Raw genomic sequence first — 17,760 nt, 5'->3', positions numbered from 1 at the left:
AGGGTTCTTTACTGTGTTGTTGTTTTGTTTTATTAAACAAAAATTTAAAATATCTCCTATAGCCAGAGAGTCTTAATAAGGCTAAGGAAGAGCAGTTAGAATAATAATAATAACAATGGTACTTTGGGGGGAAAGAAGGAATAGAAACGATAAAAAGCAAAACAGAGAAAGGCCACCCACCAAAGCTGTGGTGAAGGGATGTAAACAGCCTTGAGAATATACACACGGGTCCTGGAACTTCTCACGTTCAAATAACACATCCCACTTGTGAGCAGTTACTGTCAGAGAGAGGAGGAGTCTTTGATGGCTGTAGTTGTTGAATTGCAGTCTACAATTAGGTAATGTTTTGTTTCAGGAGCCTGCTCCCCGGGAGGTACTGCTTGTGCAAAGGCTGTCTTTACTGTTGGATTTTAGCAGTGGCATAGTCTTCAAGGAGAAAATTATCTCATTAGCTCTTGGTGAGGAGACAGTGCGCAGCCAGAATACTCCACATGTGCACAACATGGTTTTCATCACACAATACATCTTGTAATTGCTGATTACTTTTTGGCTGATGTTGAAAGCCAATCCCCACCTAAAGTGCAGAACAGTAAGTAATCATACTTCCCCACCTCCAATCTAATTCTGTTAGAGCTCCACAGAGGAGGCAGTAAAGTCACTGCAGGAGAGGCTTATAATCTTTGATCATATACAACCCTCCAAAAATATAAAGTACAGTAAATTTCTGAGGGATCATCCTGTAGTTAGATTGTGTCTATGAGTGCACATGTACTTAATTCATTTCAAAAATGTTTTTCCATCCCTCTTTCTTTTTTTTTTTTTTCCTTACCACATTTCTGATTAGCTTGATTCTGACAGAGCTGGGTGGCCTTCCCCCCCCCCCCCCAAATGATAACCATGGAGCTTGGGAATTGGGATTTCTCATGTCTAGCTACATTTAGTGTAGTGCTGGGATTGCTTGCAGTCAGCAGTAATAGTTGTCCCAGCACACTGTGAAATATTTAGAGGAAGAAAATATTTGGACCAAAAGCCATTTTTACTGTAGCTTTTAAAAGTGAAGGATTAAGAAAGTTGACATTATTTTGTTTTCATCATGTTGATTAAAAGCTTGGAAAGCTCATGTTAGTGAAAAAAAAAGAGTAAGGCAGAGCACAGGGATGCTGAGTATAATAAATGTTCTGCCCAGATCTGTCAATCAGTGAGTCAAAATCTTGAGATTTGGAAAAGGACTGTGATTTTTTAAGTGTTCAGCCTCTAACCATACTTCCTTCTGAGACCTGTCCTATACACTACCTTTTTCTTCTTCATAAATGTATATAGTCTCTCCTTCCTGCCTCCCTTCCAAGCCTCTTTCTCCCCAGGTGCTTGTATGCTCCTGAAAGCAGAAACGGTGCTTTTAGAAAGTCTGTACAGTATGTTGTATTATCTGTTAATCCAAGTAGATAACTAATTTAGTTTTTTTAGATGCGGACCATTCCGGACATAATGACATAACAATTAATCATAAATAGCAAAATTCTCTGAGATCAAAGGACTATTTAAAACTCTCGTGCAGGAGAGAGAGGAGGGAGAATCTAAACTTCATACTCTGTGCATTTCTTCAGGATTAGCCTCTGAGTGCTAATGTCCCTTCTTGGAGGAACCAACAGAATATGAACCTGCTGATCTCTGATACATCACCATCCTTGCAGAACCAGGTAATGGCATGCAAGAGTCTCTATTTCTGTACACTTCCTACCATGCCCAGCTACCTGCAGGGAACAGTTATTTCCTTCACTTTGTTATGCCACCATACCCTATAAAATAGACCAAAGACTTGTACTATGGGAAGATAGTACAGGATTATCCAGAACTCATGATTGATGGTCATGAGGCAAGAACAGAAAATGTATGCTGTACATGGCAGCATTTCTATTTTGATTAGAATGAGCATGTGGGAAGGTTTTTGTACTTGCAAGCCAAGTTATTAAGGTATGATGATTTGTAACGATAGATGTGGGCATCACCTGAGCTGTAAAGCTTTTCTCTGGGGAAATATGAGATAGCAAGGTAAATTAATGCTTTCTGTGCAGATTAATTATACAGAATTATGGTTAATTAAAAGGAATATTTTACTGTATCTTAATCCAAAAGATCCAGAGTCTTCAGGCTCCCAGTGGGCCTCTTGATAAATCAGCAGGACTGGAGAATGTTGGCAGTGCGGATGGCAGTTACAATCAGATATTACTGAAAGTGTTTGGACTTCAGTTGCATTCAGAAGGAAAGACGGACTGTGGGAAAATCAGAGTCCTGCAAAGTCAAATCAAATGTTTGTGCAGGCATTCAGAATGTGCCGACAGCAGAGCAGGTTTTTTACCTTAAAAAAAAAAAGAAAAAGAAAGAAAGAAATTGTGCTCTTTCTTCAGAGTTCAGAATACTTGCAAGTAGTAGACAGGTCCCCATAGTCTAACTGTTAACTATTGAAAACATACGGGAGCAAGTTCAGCTGCACAGAGAACAAAGGGATTAATGTCAAGTGTTGCTGAACAAATTTGTTGTCCAGAAACTCCTTAACTGAGTACAAGTCTGGAATGCATCCGTTCTCCCTGTATTGCGCTAGTGTAATTATTTGTTTAAGAAGTATTCATTTGTTTACTGCCTTGACTGAAGCTGATGTTTGCTTTGCAGAGACCCACAGGTAGATATGGCCTCTTTGTGAAATCTCAGGCATAGTCATGCGTGACAGAGGCATACCTTTCGTTCAGTGAGCAAACAGCTTAGATCCTCAGGATCCATTCAAAACATGCAGAGCAGAAGGTTTCATGCAAAAAAAAAAATTATATACTTTTGTCTATGTGGACAATCATTTAGCACAACAAGTGTGCCATAGTACACTCATTAAATATCAGTATTGTGAGAAATATGCAATTTGTTGGAAAACATATAGCAGATTCTCTCTTCCAGTTTGCTTGCTCCCCTTTTTGTACCCATCTGCTATTTCAGTTATTGTTTCCTGGGTGTATCACTGATGGCAGCACTGTGATGTTTTTTCTTGCCCAGGGCTTTTGGTTTTAGTCAGCTTTCATATCCTGCTGTTTCCCTTATTGTTTGGGGGATTTGTATCCAACTACTGAGCTAGGCTTTGGTGTTTTCCACTGGCAGTGCACTCAGCTTAGAGCTGATAGCTGAGGTGCTAACTAGGAATTTGGAAGATGTGAGTCTCCAGTCGTCTTCTGTGCTGCAGATTCTGTTTCACAGTAGGCCAGTTATTGACTCTTTTTTGCTTCCACCTCTGACTTTGTATATGTTACTATCACTCAGATTTAACTGTGATCAGGCTTGATAATTTCTTTACAGTTAACACCGAGCACAGGAAATCTTCTGATATTAATTCACCAACTTTGATAGTGAATAGCTGCAAAAATCTTTATATCTACAGTACTGGAGCTCAGTCTGCTATTGAAACATGGAGGAAACCTGATGGTCCTACTCAGCTGATTATTATGCATTTTTAGCTGAGAGCCAAGCTGGTCACTGTCTCCTGTTGGTAAATGCTTCTGCCAAGAGCAGCAACACATATTTGGACCCTGAAAAAGAAAAATAGAATGAAGCGTTCCAGGCTTGGGTTTTTGGATGTGTCTTATTCCATGTGCCTCTTGTTAGGATTCATGGTGGCCAAAAAGATTTTCAGTTAAAAAGAGAACTATTTGAATCTGATATGCCCATGTATGAACACCATGAGATGAAACCTTGAAGCTGGTAGTAAATAACATTTGTTTGGCCAGAAACTTCAAGATTGAACTGTTGGAGGGAACCTGATGGCATGCTCCAGTAGTTGATTTGTCTCCATTTCCTGGTCTTTAATGCAATGATAACTGTCGTGTTTGTTCTGCATGGCTTCTGTACATTATTAGGTCTTGATTTTTTTGTCCTTGTGCTGGTACACCACTGCTGCAGTGAATTCTGCTATTGTTACCTCCTTTTTGGCTCCTGGGGTTATTGTTTTTTACTTCTGGGTATGTGCGTTAATGAAGTTTTTTGAATGTATTTCAGAGAGTGTATTCCAGTGCAAGTTGATGAGATGATATGATAGTATGTCATTTGATATTTCAATTTTGGCAGAATTATCTGAGCTGAGCATGAAGCTGTGATAGTTTGGGCATTAAAGAGCAATGTTGTAGTTTCCTTGTGTGCTATGAACTGATGAGCTGTAGGAGCTGTAAGATTCCCATTTCTTAAGTTGTGCTGAGCTGGGGATGATATGCTTCACCTCAATTTCTTGTAACCACCAGTGAGGCAACATGAACAAGCAGATAGAAAGCTGCCTTTGGAAGACTGAAAGTTTATTCCTACCTCTGCCATTCAGTTGAGGCTGCTCAGTTGACTTCATTATGGCTCTGTTTCTTCTCTCACCATGTGCCTGTTTTTGACTCTTTCAAATATGCACTGTTTGGGAGAAGGATGTCTTTTACTCTGTCTTCATGCAGACTATAAAGAAACAAGATCCAATTGCAGCTGGATTTCTTGATGCTATTGTAGTTCAAATGAAGATTATGAGGAGTGTTTACATATTGCTTAATGCTTAATCAGTATCATGGTTTGCATGCAGAGAAATAGAGTTCTATCAATTAAATAACCCTGTGGCTTGTGTGGGGATCCAGAACTAGACATATACCTGTTTACCTGTTACAATACTTAAAAAATATAAATCCATTAGTTATAATAGTCACAGAAATGCTCATTGGGAATCACTGATGTAACAGTGTAGTCCCGCTCCAAATAACGCCCTTTACCCCATCCATTTTATCTTCTGTAGTCTATAAGCTCACTGAAATTGTCTGTATTTTACTACTTCATACAGTGTTTAGCATAATGGGAGCCTGCTCACAAGTGGAGGACTGTGTGCTCCTGCAGATTAAATACTCTTAATGATAATTGGTCTGTCCGGTTTTGGCTTAAGGACTATTGCAAGCTTATGTGGAAAGTTTAAAAATCCAAGAACAGCCCAGTCTTAGAAGGCTTATATGCTATATGGGTCTTGGTTACTCCTATGAAATTGCGGAGCTAACCTTGGACAGTCTCTGTCAAGACAGAGCCTACAAGACAAACTGACTAAGTTGTTCATCTCTGTGACTGTTCTGGCATGATGGTGAATTTGTAAGGAGTGTGCCTGCCCGGGAGAGAAGTTGTCTGGCCACCTGTGTCTGTAGGAAGGGAAGTGGAGTGTGAAAGAATGTGCAGACGAGAACAAAAGGATGGAAGTGGTAGATCAGAGATTTAAACCAAGGAAGGAGGGGATTTCTGCTTTTGGGGTGTGCCAAGGTCAAAGGCAGCTGGCAGGATGAAAAAGAGAACAGATTGCATTTTCCAGCGAGATAGCAATGAGATGAAATCGCACTTGGGGTGCTGCTAAGATGCACTCCCAAGCTCTGAACAACAGTCCTGGAGAACAGAGGTAGACACCAGTGCCTCAGTGCAAGTCCTTTGTCTAGTAATGTATATGCCTCTTGCAGGCTAAAGACAAGCCTCATCAGTCAGAAAACCCCTTGCAAAGTCCATGTGGTACCTTCTTTGACAAAAGGCACTCTTTGACTTTGAATTAGCCAGTTCAGCAGGCTGAAATTGCAGCACAGGCTGTGCTTGAGTACCCGCAGGTGTGACTGGCTCAGAGATAGACATAGTCTCTGCTTTAAGATATGGGTAACCAGAAAGAGGACTAGATCCTGTGTTTGGGTCTAGCACCACAGATGTTGCACTCTGCTGGTACTCTGCAAGCTAAAAGGTCATATGCCTGGAGAGTTCACTGAGATAGAACTTCCAAACAGCACAAGAATTTATTGCAAGTCACTAGTCCTGGCATGGCATTTGGCCTGTCTGGCTTGAGGAGTGTTTCTCAGCTCTTAGCTGTTCTCAGGCATTTCCCTTCAGATCCAGGTATGTGAGCACCACTGACAGGTGTCTTCTACATTGGTGGTTCTCCTGGAATGCCTTCCTTCAAGGAAGGTTCACCAGATGCCCAAGATTTTAGCCCTCTTTCTTCTTTATGCTACAGAAGGGACCTTGTAAGCCTGTTTTCTGAAAAGAACGATGTCTAAAGTCTGTTGGACAGTTTCTGTGACAGGTAACCTGTGACTATTACAAGGTACATCCAAAAACCAACCACCTTTTTGAAGTATTTTGGGGATGAGAAGATCCTGCCACTGACCAGAGCAATTTTATGAGGTGGAGAGGTTGTTTATTGTGTGTTACAGACATCATACAGTCAAGAGGAGTGGTAGCTTGTGTGTTATTTCAGTGACAGGTCTGTGAAAAGACTATCCCTTCACCTCCCATAACCAACTCCCTGTGAGTTTTGAAAAGTGATCAGGACTGTGACATTAGATTTCTAAATTCTGACGAGCTCATACGTTGAAAGGACAAAGGTTGGGAAAATGTATGCAATGACTGGTGGACTTTTTTCTTGCCTTTTGTCTGTTTTTAAGCATTCTCAATTAAATTAACCCCTTCTGAAGGAGAGACCGTTAAGTGTCATTCACGCATTGGCTAAGTGAGATCAGTAGTCCTTCTCTCCAGCAGTGCAGGGCTGGCAGAGAACGTTCAGTGAACAGCCGTGCTTCCTACTGGCAAGCACAGGGAGTGTCAAAATATGTCTGGATGTAAGAGAGTTGCTGTTGACCACCTGATTTCCCAAACATGAAAATGACTAATTTACTCAGCTTTTGCTTTCATCAGGTGTTAGGGCAGAAGTGTGATGATAAGTACATTTTCTCTGTAGTTGTGCCAGTACTTCCTCATGGAAAAATACACCCACTCTGATTGTAATAAGGAGGCATCGGAAAGCAGAGTTAAAATAAAACTGAGTTTAATTTGGCTGACAGGCAGGATGTGATAGTTTTATACAAATGGAGAGCTTTCCTGTAAGAGATTGAATTACTCCACACTAGAAAGCATCTCAATTTTTTTTTTTTTTTTTAAGTAGATGGTCAAGAAGTGGAGCTCTAGACAACTGTACCACTGCTGTGTCTGATCTGTGGAGTTAGTTTCCTCTAAGAAATGTCTCTTGCTCCTTTAAAATGTGTTTTGTTTTCTGTTTTGTTGTTTTCTTTTGAGAAGGGAATTATCAAAGGTGACATCTTTTCAACATTTATAAAATGTTTTCTTTATAGGGTTTCACTTCCCTGTGAGATATTCTCAGGAAAAAACCTTTATCAATTATGACAAGACAAGAAAAACTGCAACTGGTTTTAAATCAGGAGAGATAAAGCAGGCACCTAAGTCATGAACTCAGGGAAAGGCTCTCTCAAGACTGGAAGAATATATCTGCTTTACAGCTTACAGAAAACCTATAGTCAGAAGAGTGCTGACTGCGCATACCACAAAGAGGAATGCCGTAACCACCTCTATAATGTTAGATTAGCAACCTGATGCCCTGCTGCTGCATTGCCTTTGTCTGCTAGAGGCATAGAATAATTGCATGAGAAGAAGAATGGAAATTAATAGGTGCTAAATTTGTTTTGACATGGATGAGCTGTGAGTCGAAGGGGGGAAACCTGCAGGCATAATGCATTCAGGAAATACAGTGAAGCAGTCAAAATTTGAAAGTTCATGTAGCACGTTTATATGTCAGTGTCTCTGACAAGATTCAGTAATATGTATTATTGCTGAAAATGAAAATGGGCAAGTTTTTCTATAACTGTCTGGAGGTTTCTTGGGTGCATCAACTATTGGGGGCAAGATTCTGAGTTAAGTAGGCTTAAATTAGTCTGTTCTAGCTTGGTAAGGCAGACAGCAATAGCTGGACCAGATGTACTGTTGGTGAAACTCTGTAGCTGAAAGTCCAACCAAGATAAACTCATATTGTCCATTCATGTATGTGTTGATGTATGTGTTCGGGTATGAAGGTCTCTGCCTTGAGCTAAATAGATTATTTCTATGGATGGCTTATCTTTCATTATAAACTTAGTTGAGTAACCAAGACATTTTGAGGAGTATGGAGATTACTGAATTATAAACAGTTTCCACAAAGAGTTTCCACCTTTTGACAAGTAAAATGTGCATAGTTACATTTCAGCAAACTATGCCTTTGCATTTTATCGGGGCAGGCATTCATTCCAGGCCAAACACTGTAAAAACCTATGGGTTAGTTTGGAGACGAGATTAAGTATTCAAGGTGGCCCAGAATTTCTCTGGCAAAGTAATAGTAAAAATAATAATTACTGTTGTTGTTATTAATATTAATATATATCCAATTTTAGGGGGAAAAGAACACTTAATTCAGAGGGAAGGAAGGAGAAAATTATGAAAATTGATCTGTTTCTGTTTTTGTTTTGCTCCCTTTTCCTCCCCCCAGTTCCTGACGTTTAACCCTTCTTGGAGGAGGTTGATGTGATGGCACTTTTTCATCTAAAGCTCTGCTCCCTGCAATTCCCACATGAAATACTGATTTCTTTTTTTCCAGTGTCGCAAGTCAAAAGCACCTCAGACTTACAGAGGATCGCTTCTTTTTCGACATCAGAGGAAGGTAAGAACGTTGAGTAGCTGAACTTTTTTGTCAAATCCTGCTTGCATTCAGAAGACTGACATTTAGGATAAATGTTCATTGTCATGTTTTCCTAGACGTTATGTAGTAAACTTGAGGTGCTTAAGAGTGTTCCCACTAGGCCATGAGTGAGGCGTGTATTTACCCTGCACGTTTCCCTAGGCTGAACTCAAAATGAAACTCAAACTCAGGAGACACGCAATTTTATAATACTGAATGAAGGGAGAGTTGCCTTAAGTGCTGTCAGCAGGCTGTGCTGAATTCACCTGAGATGGAAGTTCCTTTTAGGTGTGTTGTGCTGTACCACTGTTAGGAAGGTGTTGCAAGGTTTAAGGAGTTTTTGTAGAACACCGATTCTCAGGAAAATAATCTGTTCAAATGTAAAATATGCTATGAAGAGATGGAAAACAGAGTTTAGGGGGTTTTGTGTGTTTAAATAAATAACATCATAGGTGAGATTTCACTGAACAGAAACTTCCCTGTTCGTGCAGCACCTAGGGTAAGATCTTTCACGGATAAATATGGCATAGTATAGAAGTATTTATTAATTATTACAGCATTACCTTTTTGGATACTCTTTGCTTTTCAAAAGCAATCATTCTGTCGCAGTGGCACAGGATTTTCTCCATCAGTTCTTTAAAAGTTTTCTAGTCTGAGAGCCAGATGCTTCCTCTCCCTGTGCTTTGCGGCATCATTTACACCAGCTCGAGGGTGGCATGAAACACACCCCAATCCGAAACTCAGCATTTGGCATTTAGAGTGTGCTGGTGCTAACAGAGATAGATTGTACAGCAGGTAGAGCAGACTAGAGGCATTGCTAAGAGGCAGTAAACAAGGGCTACTGTCAGACTTCGGCACATTGCCAAAATATTGCAAAGCTGCCATGCAAGAAGTCTAATTGCTTGGCTACCTCATTGTGCAGTATATAATATTCTTTTATTTTACTTAGTAGGATCAGTCACATGGTTATCATTTGAACTGAGAATAAGACGGTGTGTAACTGTTTAATATTAGGGGAAATTTGGAATATGTGAAATCTGCCCAACAAAGAGGTAGAATACTGATGGTGGTTGCTTATCTGCATTAACTGGATGTTGCTATTTATGTCCTCTGTTTCTTGATCATTTTTATTTCTCTCTATAGCGGTTTTTGCCTCTGATTCCCCCAGGCTGTGGGAAACAGGTTGATCACGGGGTGAAAGGGGAGTGAGGGGTGTAATTGAATGGGTCAGCAGAAAGCCTTGGGTGTGCTTAAGCCCTGTGACATTTAAAGTTGCTGTGTAAGCTGTTGCAGGGGGTATTGTCTGCACCATGAACAAAACAGACAGGAGAGGACTGTAAACTGATGTTTGGGAATGGGTTTGGTAATAAAACAGTGTGTCTGTGCTGCAGCACAGCACAGACAGACCTTATCCAGTTGAAGGATAAAGAGCAGTCTAGCAGTAGCAACAGGGAAGGCGGTGTGAGCTCGTGTACGCGGCTGTTGAGCCCTGCCTGAGCTTTGCGCTGCCTTCTTGCCTAAGCAGCGTGTTTAAAGCTAGCTCGGATACGTCTCTGCGCTGCTGTCTGTGGTGTCAACAATACCCTGTATTGTCTGCTCTCCTGGTCTCATTAGCGTCAGCTGTGGGAACGCGCCACCATCTGCAATTACAGTCCTGCCCGGCGCTCTGCAGCTCTCTGAAGTAGGAGGAGATCACTGTATGTGAGAGAAATCCTGAGAGAAGCCTCAAAAATGGCTAAGCAACTGAAGAGTTTGATTAATCAGGAGAGATCAAAAGCGCTGCAGGAATTAAGTCTGGCCAGATGATTAAGATGTGACCTGAATCGTATAAAGGTATTTTGGGTGGTCTCCCAAGAGGAGGAGTTTCAAATTAGCTGAAGCAAAAAATGCTGGCTGAACATCAGGAAAAGTACTCTAGCGGGAGCTCTCCGGTGTTTGTTTACATTGGGTACCACCTGGAGGTGCCCGGCTCGGCTCAAAGCCTCTTTGTGCCAGGCACAGTCCAAACACACGCACATACAGATTGCGTGTCTGCCAAGAGAAGGCAGGGGGCCACCTGGGTCATTTAAAGCATACCAGACAAGGCAACAGAGCAGATATTGTTACGGAGGAGTCCTCCGGGGCGGAGGGATAGGCAGGATGAGCTATCAGGCTGTACAGACTTTACTTTCTGTGATTTAGGGTTAGAGTGGGGTGAGTGTGTGTACATACTTCATGTGATTTTTTTTAACTAGTTCATTAGATGTTTCTTCAAACTCTCTTAAAATGTCAGGAGACTGAAGGCTTTTGTATAACAAACAGAGTCTGGCAAACTGCTGAGGACTTGCACCTGTGAAATGGGGGAAAACTGCTGCGAGAGGAGGTGGTTCCTCCTTAGGTAGCGCTCACTCCCCCAGYGAGCCCAAAGGAGGGGTGGAGGGAGGGACTCCATCTCACTGTATCTCATTTTCAACAGCTTTCTAGGACAGGGTTTGAAGATGGACTGGTCAAAYAGAGGGAGGAGAACAGCAACATGTAGTGGAAATAACAGATTTTTTAAAATTTGAAAATACAGGAGAGCAGTGTACTGTTTCCAGTTGCTGTACTCATGGTGTTAGTAAGTCAGGCCTTGAGCTGTAAGAAGCTTTTTGCTCATGGTGCATTTGCGGTGGCAAGGGGAGTGTGACAGCGTGCAAACCAGAGCAATGAGGGGCTGCTCTGGAGCTTGTACAAGCCTGTACGCCTTGTCGCCTGGCTGTGGTGCTGAGTGCGGTAGCAGCAGTGCAGGGGAGGGCAGATGCCTGCAGACTTGCTCTGGCAGGTGAAAAAATACGGCAGAAAACAGTTCCTCCTTCATAACGACAGGATGCCACTGCCTCTTCTCTTGGCTCAGGCAGCAAAAAGCTGTGGTTTCACCTCTAGGAAATGGAGAGAAGGCTGGAAAATGTAAAAGGACGAGCAAAAAGGCATGGGATCAGGAGCTGGGAGTGAAGGGTTCATTGCTCAGGGGTGCTCTCTCCGAATGTAAGGGCAAACAAATAAATTGTGTTTATGGACAGAAAACACATGGGGTCAGAGCTTGCTTACTGTGGAGTTTTATGTGGGTTTAGATAATGAAATCAATGGAAAGAGATATTTTCCATTATTTTAATTCTTGTTTATTTTTACAAAATCTTACAAAAATATTGTTTTGTATTTTAAATCAGTGTCCAAGTGCAGAGAAGAGAGAACCCCTAAGTATTCTAATTGTATACTGTATTTTAAAAAGAGGTCCCCAAACTAATACAGGTATACTTCATACTTTTCTGTGGACTTAGTGCTTATTAAACTTACTAGCAAAGTCACAAACTCAATTCATCTGTCATCTCTCCAGGTGAAATAGCATGATTGTTGGAATGGCTGATGTTTGTGATCCCTTGTCATTTTAAATAACTAATGTTATTTTTTTTCAGGTACAAAAACACATCATTACTATATGGTTGGCAGCAGTACTTCTCTGTTTTTGCTTGTTGAAATGTTGGCAAGAGGTACAACATCTTTTTGTTTGTTTTTAGTATTCAGAAAACCCAAGTTGCAACACACAGGACTTAAACGTTTCCAAAATGTGATGGACTCCTAGGGCAGGACCTGAAAGGTGTTTCTTTGCCAGGTTGTCCAGGGAAAACAAGTGGTAGAGTAAAGGTTATAGAGAGAGCTTTTTTCTTTCCTTTTTTTTTTTTTTTTTTGGACAGCTGGCTAATCTTTCTGGATTTGGAAGGTCAGGAGGTGTAGAGGGGGTAATAATAGCTACGTGTGTCTGACAGAATGCCCGGCTGCCTTACGGCTATAAGGAAAATTCCTCGGGAATTAATTTTTTAAAAATAGCTCAGTGTTGCATGCACAAAGGGTGTGACCATGGCTGCAGGAAAAAGTTTTGACATCTTAGTTCCTAAAGTCAAAAAATTCCTGTTTGCTTAGTATTTATCTCGAGGAGTAAATTGGCCTCTAGTGCCAGAGAAAACAGTGTTTGGGTTCAGCAGGTCCTGAGGCAGAGAAACTTCATTATTGTTTGGGCAGGATCTGGCAAACACTGCCAGGTGCAGTGCTTCATACTTAACATGAATCTTCGTGGTAGATTGGGCCTAAACTGAAAAATATGCAGCTGAGGAGAAGGGCTTTGTTAGCCTGCTGGAGCAGTTGTCCTCAAAAGCCCAAGACTACAGAAGCACCACGGAGCTGAAAGAGCAAGAGAACGTCAGGGACCTGAAACAAACGGGACGGTAAGAGAAAGTGTGCGGCTGAGAAACTTGGACTGCCGTGTGAGGTGGAGGAAGAGGAGGCGGGGGGAGAGGAAGCAGCCCGTGCAGAGGAGGGGAGCTGCACCCCCACGTGGTAAGCTGCAGTGGATGCCTCCAACTCCAAAGCGCACACACTCACCATGGGCAAGATAAGGAAATATTCCCATTCTGAATTCACTCTCTTTAGTGACTTCCTGCTTAATTAAAGATTTAGTTCTGCTTAGAAGCAACGCCAGTGCCTGCTCTCATGTTGTCTGTCGATGGCGCCTGCTAGGATCCTCATTGCTACAGCTCCCTCTGTGCTGTGGTGTGGCCCGGGGTTGATATGCTGTGTAAATTCATGTTGTTACTCTTTCTTTGTGGATTGCCAAACCGTGAAGACTGAGAAGCAAATAGGACTTCTTCCAGTTCGATTTGCAGAGTCTTGATGTGAGTCTGTTCACCCCAGGGGCTCAATCCAGTCCTCGGTGACATCAGGGGCAGTGGCTGCAGGACTGGGTCCTGCCAAGGGTCCAACACCCCAGCGTGATGATGTGTGCGGGTGCTGCGACGCCCGTAGCTCCCAGCTGAGCTTCGTTGTGGGTTGCACCGTGCAGAGGCACCCAAGTGGGCCAGCACCTGCTGGTAGGCTGCCTGTCTTTCTAGTATACAGCTTATAAAATTGTGGGTAGGTCTGTTCAAGAGGCTTTTGACAAGTTGGTGCTGCTATGGGCTACATTGGAAGCTAAGCAGTGAAACTCTAATGGTTGAAACAGGAGGCTCCAAGAGCTCTTTCTTTGTGTTGCCATGAAGCTGCCATGGTTTAGTGTTGGTACAAATACACTTTGTAAAAGGCTTTGAATGTTGATACCTATTGTCTAATTAAAAAACCCACTTTGGAGACTTGTAGAGCAGTCTGTGTAGGAGCTAGTGATGACATGTTGTATCCACGTTTTAAAAAAAAAAAAAGWCATAACACAAAGCTGGGCATGGTAGAGTAGGGGGGGATGTCTACATGTTGCATTTCAGATGTTTTATGTGGAAAAAAAGGGGGTTGTTCATTTTCAGGTGCAGCAGCAGTATGATTTTAAACAACAGTTGTTACTTTGAGTAAGAACTCCATTTACTCCTTTTGCTCTGAAACACTGCTTGGAGCTTGGTTACTGGAGCAATGGGGATCTTCTGAAGCATATTTGCCAACTGCGTGACAAGGGACAAGAGAAATGACTTAAAAAYGAACTAGCAACTGAATATAAACCAGACACAAACAGCTCACGGAGAGTGACAGTTTCAGTATCTGATCCACTTTTTTTTATCTCGGAGCTGCCTGAGTTCTTTTTTAATATGTGTTTGGTTTTCTCTGCTTCCTGCACAGCAGCCTTCTAGATGCCCCATTCAGCTATTCCTTCTCCTCAGGAGAGAAAGTCAGATGAGTTTCTCTGAGCAGCTGAGAGGATTCATTTAAATCAGAAGCAAGGTGTCTTGTACGGTAATAAGTAAGGACCTGATCTTGCGCTACTGAAACCGATGGAAGCAGGTACAAGAGGCCTGCAGATGCTTAGCCTAGCGGTGGCAGTGACCAAAGGGCTGAGTAAGAGGTCCCTGCTTCTGGGAGCTACAAGCAAATTAACCTTGTTTGCAAGCTTCCCCCATTAATGGTGGTGAATAGTAGAGGCTTTTTATCATGCTGCATCTTTTTAACTAACTGCTCTTTGCACGTTGAGCTAGTTGGCCTGTCTTTGCTGTAGCTGTGTATCAAGAGAGCACGATTTAACAGTAGCATTTGTGAGTAATTTCAAGTAAATGGAGCTTGCCTACTTCTGTCTGGACAGTATAAGCATTTACCCAATTCTTTTATCTGCCATGTGGGTGAGTTTATCCACCTTACAACAGTATAAATAGTGGGTTGGAGAGCGGCACAGAGCAAACTCCTGCCGACGCCTTGAACATGTCCAAGGATGGTGCCAGGCAGCCTCATCCTTGGCCGAAAGGCTGGAGTGCGAAGCCTGAGACTGCTGCGATAGTCTCTGCCTGTTCTGCTGCAGCTGCCACGCTTGAACTCCACACAGTTCCCCTGCAGGTGAGTGTTAAAGTGATTTACTACAGAAACAAGTTTTAATCGTGATGAAACGCAAGGGTGGGGCTTCAGAGTAAGGTAAGGCCCACGGACATTTCGGTGAGTAAGACYGAAACTGGCTTCCAGTTCTCCTGCCAGAGGCTCACATTCCCGAAAGCTCTGCAGTCAAAGGGCAGTGCTGGTCCGTGCAGTCCATCCCATAAGGGAATTGTCGCCCTGTCGCTGGGATGCGAGGGCTGGGTGTCCATTTTGGCAGTCTGAACACAGCCGTTATTCTGAGGATGTTTTTAGTGGTGAGGTTTGAAACCCGCCCCCTCCAATTATTTTGCACGCTGCAAGATTACTTTGCAGTCACTGTTGGTAACCTAATGTGGTCTGGAAATGCTGTGTTCCCGGGCTGTCCCGGAGAGCCTGGTCAGTGGAAAATTCACCTGTTGAAGTGTCACTCAGTGCATTTCAGGGCCAGAAATAGAATCCAGTTGTTTTCCAGCCCCAAACTGGGGAGTGCAGTTGTGGCCGGGAATTGCTTGCACTCCGCATTTGTGCCTTCTGTGGTTTAGCCTGTAGTTAGTTTATCAAATTGCTGCTTGAAGGGTCATGAACATAGCTCAGATTTGTTCGCTGCACGTTTGGGATACTGCCCTATTTGTTTGTTTGGTGCAGCTTGCTACCTGCACACTTGGACTTAGTTGCAGTATGTGCCGGGTTTGGGTTTCAGCAGCTAGTGTGTAGGGTGCTACTGAACGGGTCTCCTCTGCTGAAGGTCCTTCGTGAGGAAGGAAGCAGACTTGCAGTAACTAGTACATCACGGAAGGAAAATCTTCTTACTTTCGCTAGGGAATCCAACACAATATTTGAGTTTGCATGGTGTCCTCAGGATCACAGCTTATACTTCTGACAAAACTGGAGAGGCAAATGAAGAGAGCACGTGCCTTAGGGATCCACCCAGCCTCAGCCAGCCTTGGAGGCTTGTGCGTTTCCTCCGATGCTGAGCACAGACTTTAGACTAGGAAGTGTCCGGAGGGGAATGTATGAACAGGAGATGGCAACAGTGTTATGGAGAGCCTGAGCGACAGGCCTGCGGGTTTGCAACTCTGTGACAGAGCCATATTTGAACCCTCGTAAGTTTGGTCTAACCACCTATTTAAGCTGATGCAAGGCCATAATTTCTTTATGGTGATGAGGGCATCCCTTGATGTACCATGTACCTCCTCTGCCTATTTTTTGTATTAATGAAACATTTTTTCAAGACTCCGTTTTGTATCTTCATTTGAAAAACAAATGACTGGAGTTAAAGATGGCAGGGCAGCTCCCAGCGAGCTTCGCAACGTGAGCGTGCCTGCCAGGCTGCTTGCTGACACGCAGCCGAACCGCCAGAATGCTGAGAGCTCCTAACACCCCACAAAACTGCCTAACGTACCTCGTGGGCAATTAAACATCGCTCAGTTCTAGTCATCAGCCTTCAGTAATGGAGTTCAGCCAATTGAAATATCCTTTTATAAGCAGGATAAAACCGGTGGCATACAACACGGGGGTGACTGACTTGCTCGTAGCTTAATGACACCTATAACTATGCAATAAAGGTGTCTGGTTTCTATGTAAATTGTTGTACACTATGGAATTGTGGGTTTAAATATTAGTGAGCGGTTTTACTGTCTTAGAGCCCTGTTTATACATTCCAAGGCACAGTGACTATAACATGAATCATGTGTATTTGATATTTAAGGGAGAACACTAAACATCCCATCTGGGCATGGAAACCTTGAAGAGCCCTGTGGGATCGCATTTTCTCCTGCCCTCCAGCCGGTCCAAGAAACTGAGATAAGATGCCAAAATTTCCTGAGCTAAGTCAGAACATCAGAGGAATGGAAGTTGAAGGAAGAGAGATCTCAGTGTCTCTCTTGACCACCCCACTGACCCCTAGTAATCAAATTTCTTGCCTTAAATAGTCTTGCATTTATTTTTTTTCTTGTCCTCGTTTGAGAGCGTAACTGGCACTGCTCAATGCTCATTTGAGTTTAGCTCTTTACTCATATCTGGCTGGATATCGAAATGGTCTTTGCTGTGAACTTTGGTGTTGTGATCTCCAGCCGGGGTGGCACACGTTATGAGTGCGCTCCCAAACGAGGAGTCCTTGCCTTTGTGCTAGAACTGAAGCCAGGGATGTGGCAGGTCTTTGTGCATCTCGCCGTGCCTCGCTTGACATTTATGAGTAGAAGGAAGGGTCTGACAGAGGAGGAGAAAGCTTACTGGAGCTTGGCATTGCAAAACACTGGCATTACGATCTGGTGAATATGCTCCAGCGTTTCCTGGAGCAAAATAATAGGCAAGAGACTTGTTCTTTTAAGTCAGACTTGCTTTTTTCTTAATTTAAAATTTGGATGTTGCCTTTCATCTATTACTGATCACATGTCATGATACACTTCTGGCTGCTTGCCTCTTTCTTTGAGCAGTTACGGTACATGTGTATTAAGTTTCCTGTGTTCATCTGGGAACAAAATTGTATAAAAACACACTTTAAATCGGTAGTTTTTCCTTTTTCAGCAGAACTGCTGCAGAGCTGCTGTGGGACAAGCCGAGACAAGGCATCTGGAGGATGTGTTTAAGAGTGACCTGTGTGGATCTTCCAGCATGAGCGTCCGTGGGGCTTCCCGCTGTCCTGCCTGCGCCACTGGGCGATGCGCCCCGAGGGGTTTCCCTGATGAGGTGCTGCGCGAGGGCTGCGGCAGGAGGGCGTCCAAGGGCAGCCCTTGGCCTTCCAGGTCAGACCGCTGCCTGGGCCCAGAGCACCACAGCGGCATGGCCGACAGAGCAAGCTGCCCGTCCCCCTGTTGTTTTCACAAGGTTGCAGGACCTGAGGGTTTTAACTGCAGTCAGTGGCCCTGGTTTTTCCGAGGGGGTGCAAGAAGGCGCCCTTTCATGGTGTGATC

At 43.2% G+C, this 17,760-nt stretch overlaps 1 protein-coding gene across 8 annotated transcripts in view; it reads left to right on the top strand.

Moving 5' to 3' along the window:
• Positions 1 to 12,977, top strand: part of TBCK (TBC1 domain containing kinase) — a 138,645-nt gene extending 125,668 nt beyond the window's left edge. For 5 of the 8 annotated variants that reach the window (XR_003255575.1, XR_003255578.1, XR_003255574.1 and 2 more), the window contains 4 exons: positions 1,605 to 1,697; positions 8,438 to 8,500; positions 11,950 to 12,024; positions 12,612 to 12,756. The gene's annotated coding sequence lies outside the window, so the exon portion shown is untranslated. Of the gene's footprint in view, positions 1 to 1,604; positions 1,698 to 8,437; positions 8,501 to 10,132; positions 10,203 to 11,949; positions 12,025 to 12,611 lie in introns of those variants that run through there. The other 3 variants (XR_003255576.1, XR_003255572.1, XR_003255577.1) reach the window with 3 other exon arrangements.
• The last annotated feature ends 4,783 nt before the right edge of the window (positions 12,978 to 17,760 follow it).

The sequence above is a fragment of the Apteryx rowi genome, unplaced genomic scaffold (assembly GCF_003343035.1).
Source record: "Apteryx rowi isolate R43461 unplaced genomic scaffold, aptRow1 scaffold_48, whole genome shotgun sequence".
NCBI lineage: Eukaryota > Metazoa > Chordata > Aves > Apterygiformes > Apterygidae > Apteryx > Apteryx rowi.
The sequence above is the reverse complement of the archived record's forward strand: the minus strand, read 5'-3'. Positions and strand labels throughout refer to the sequence as shown.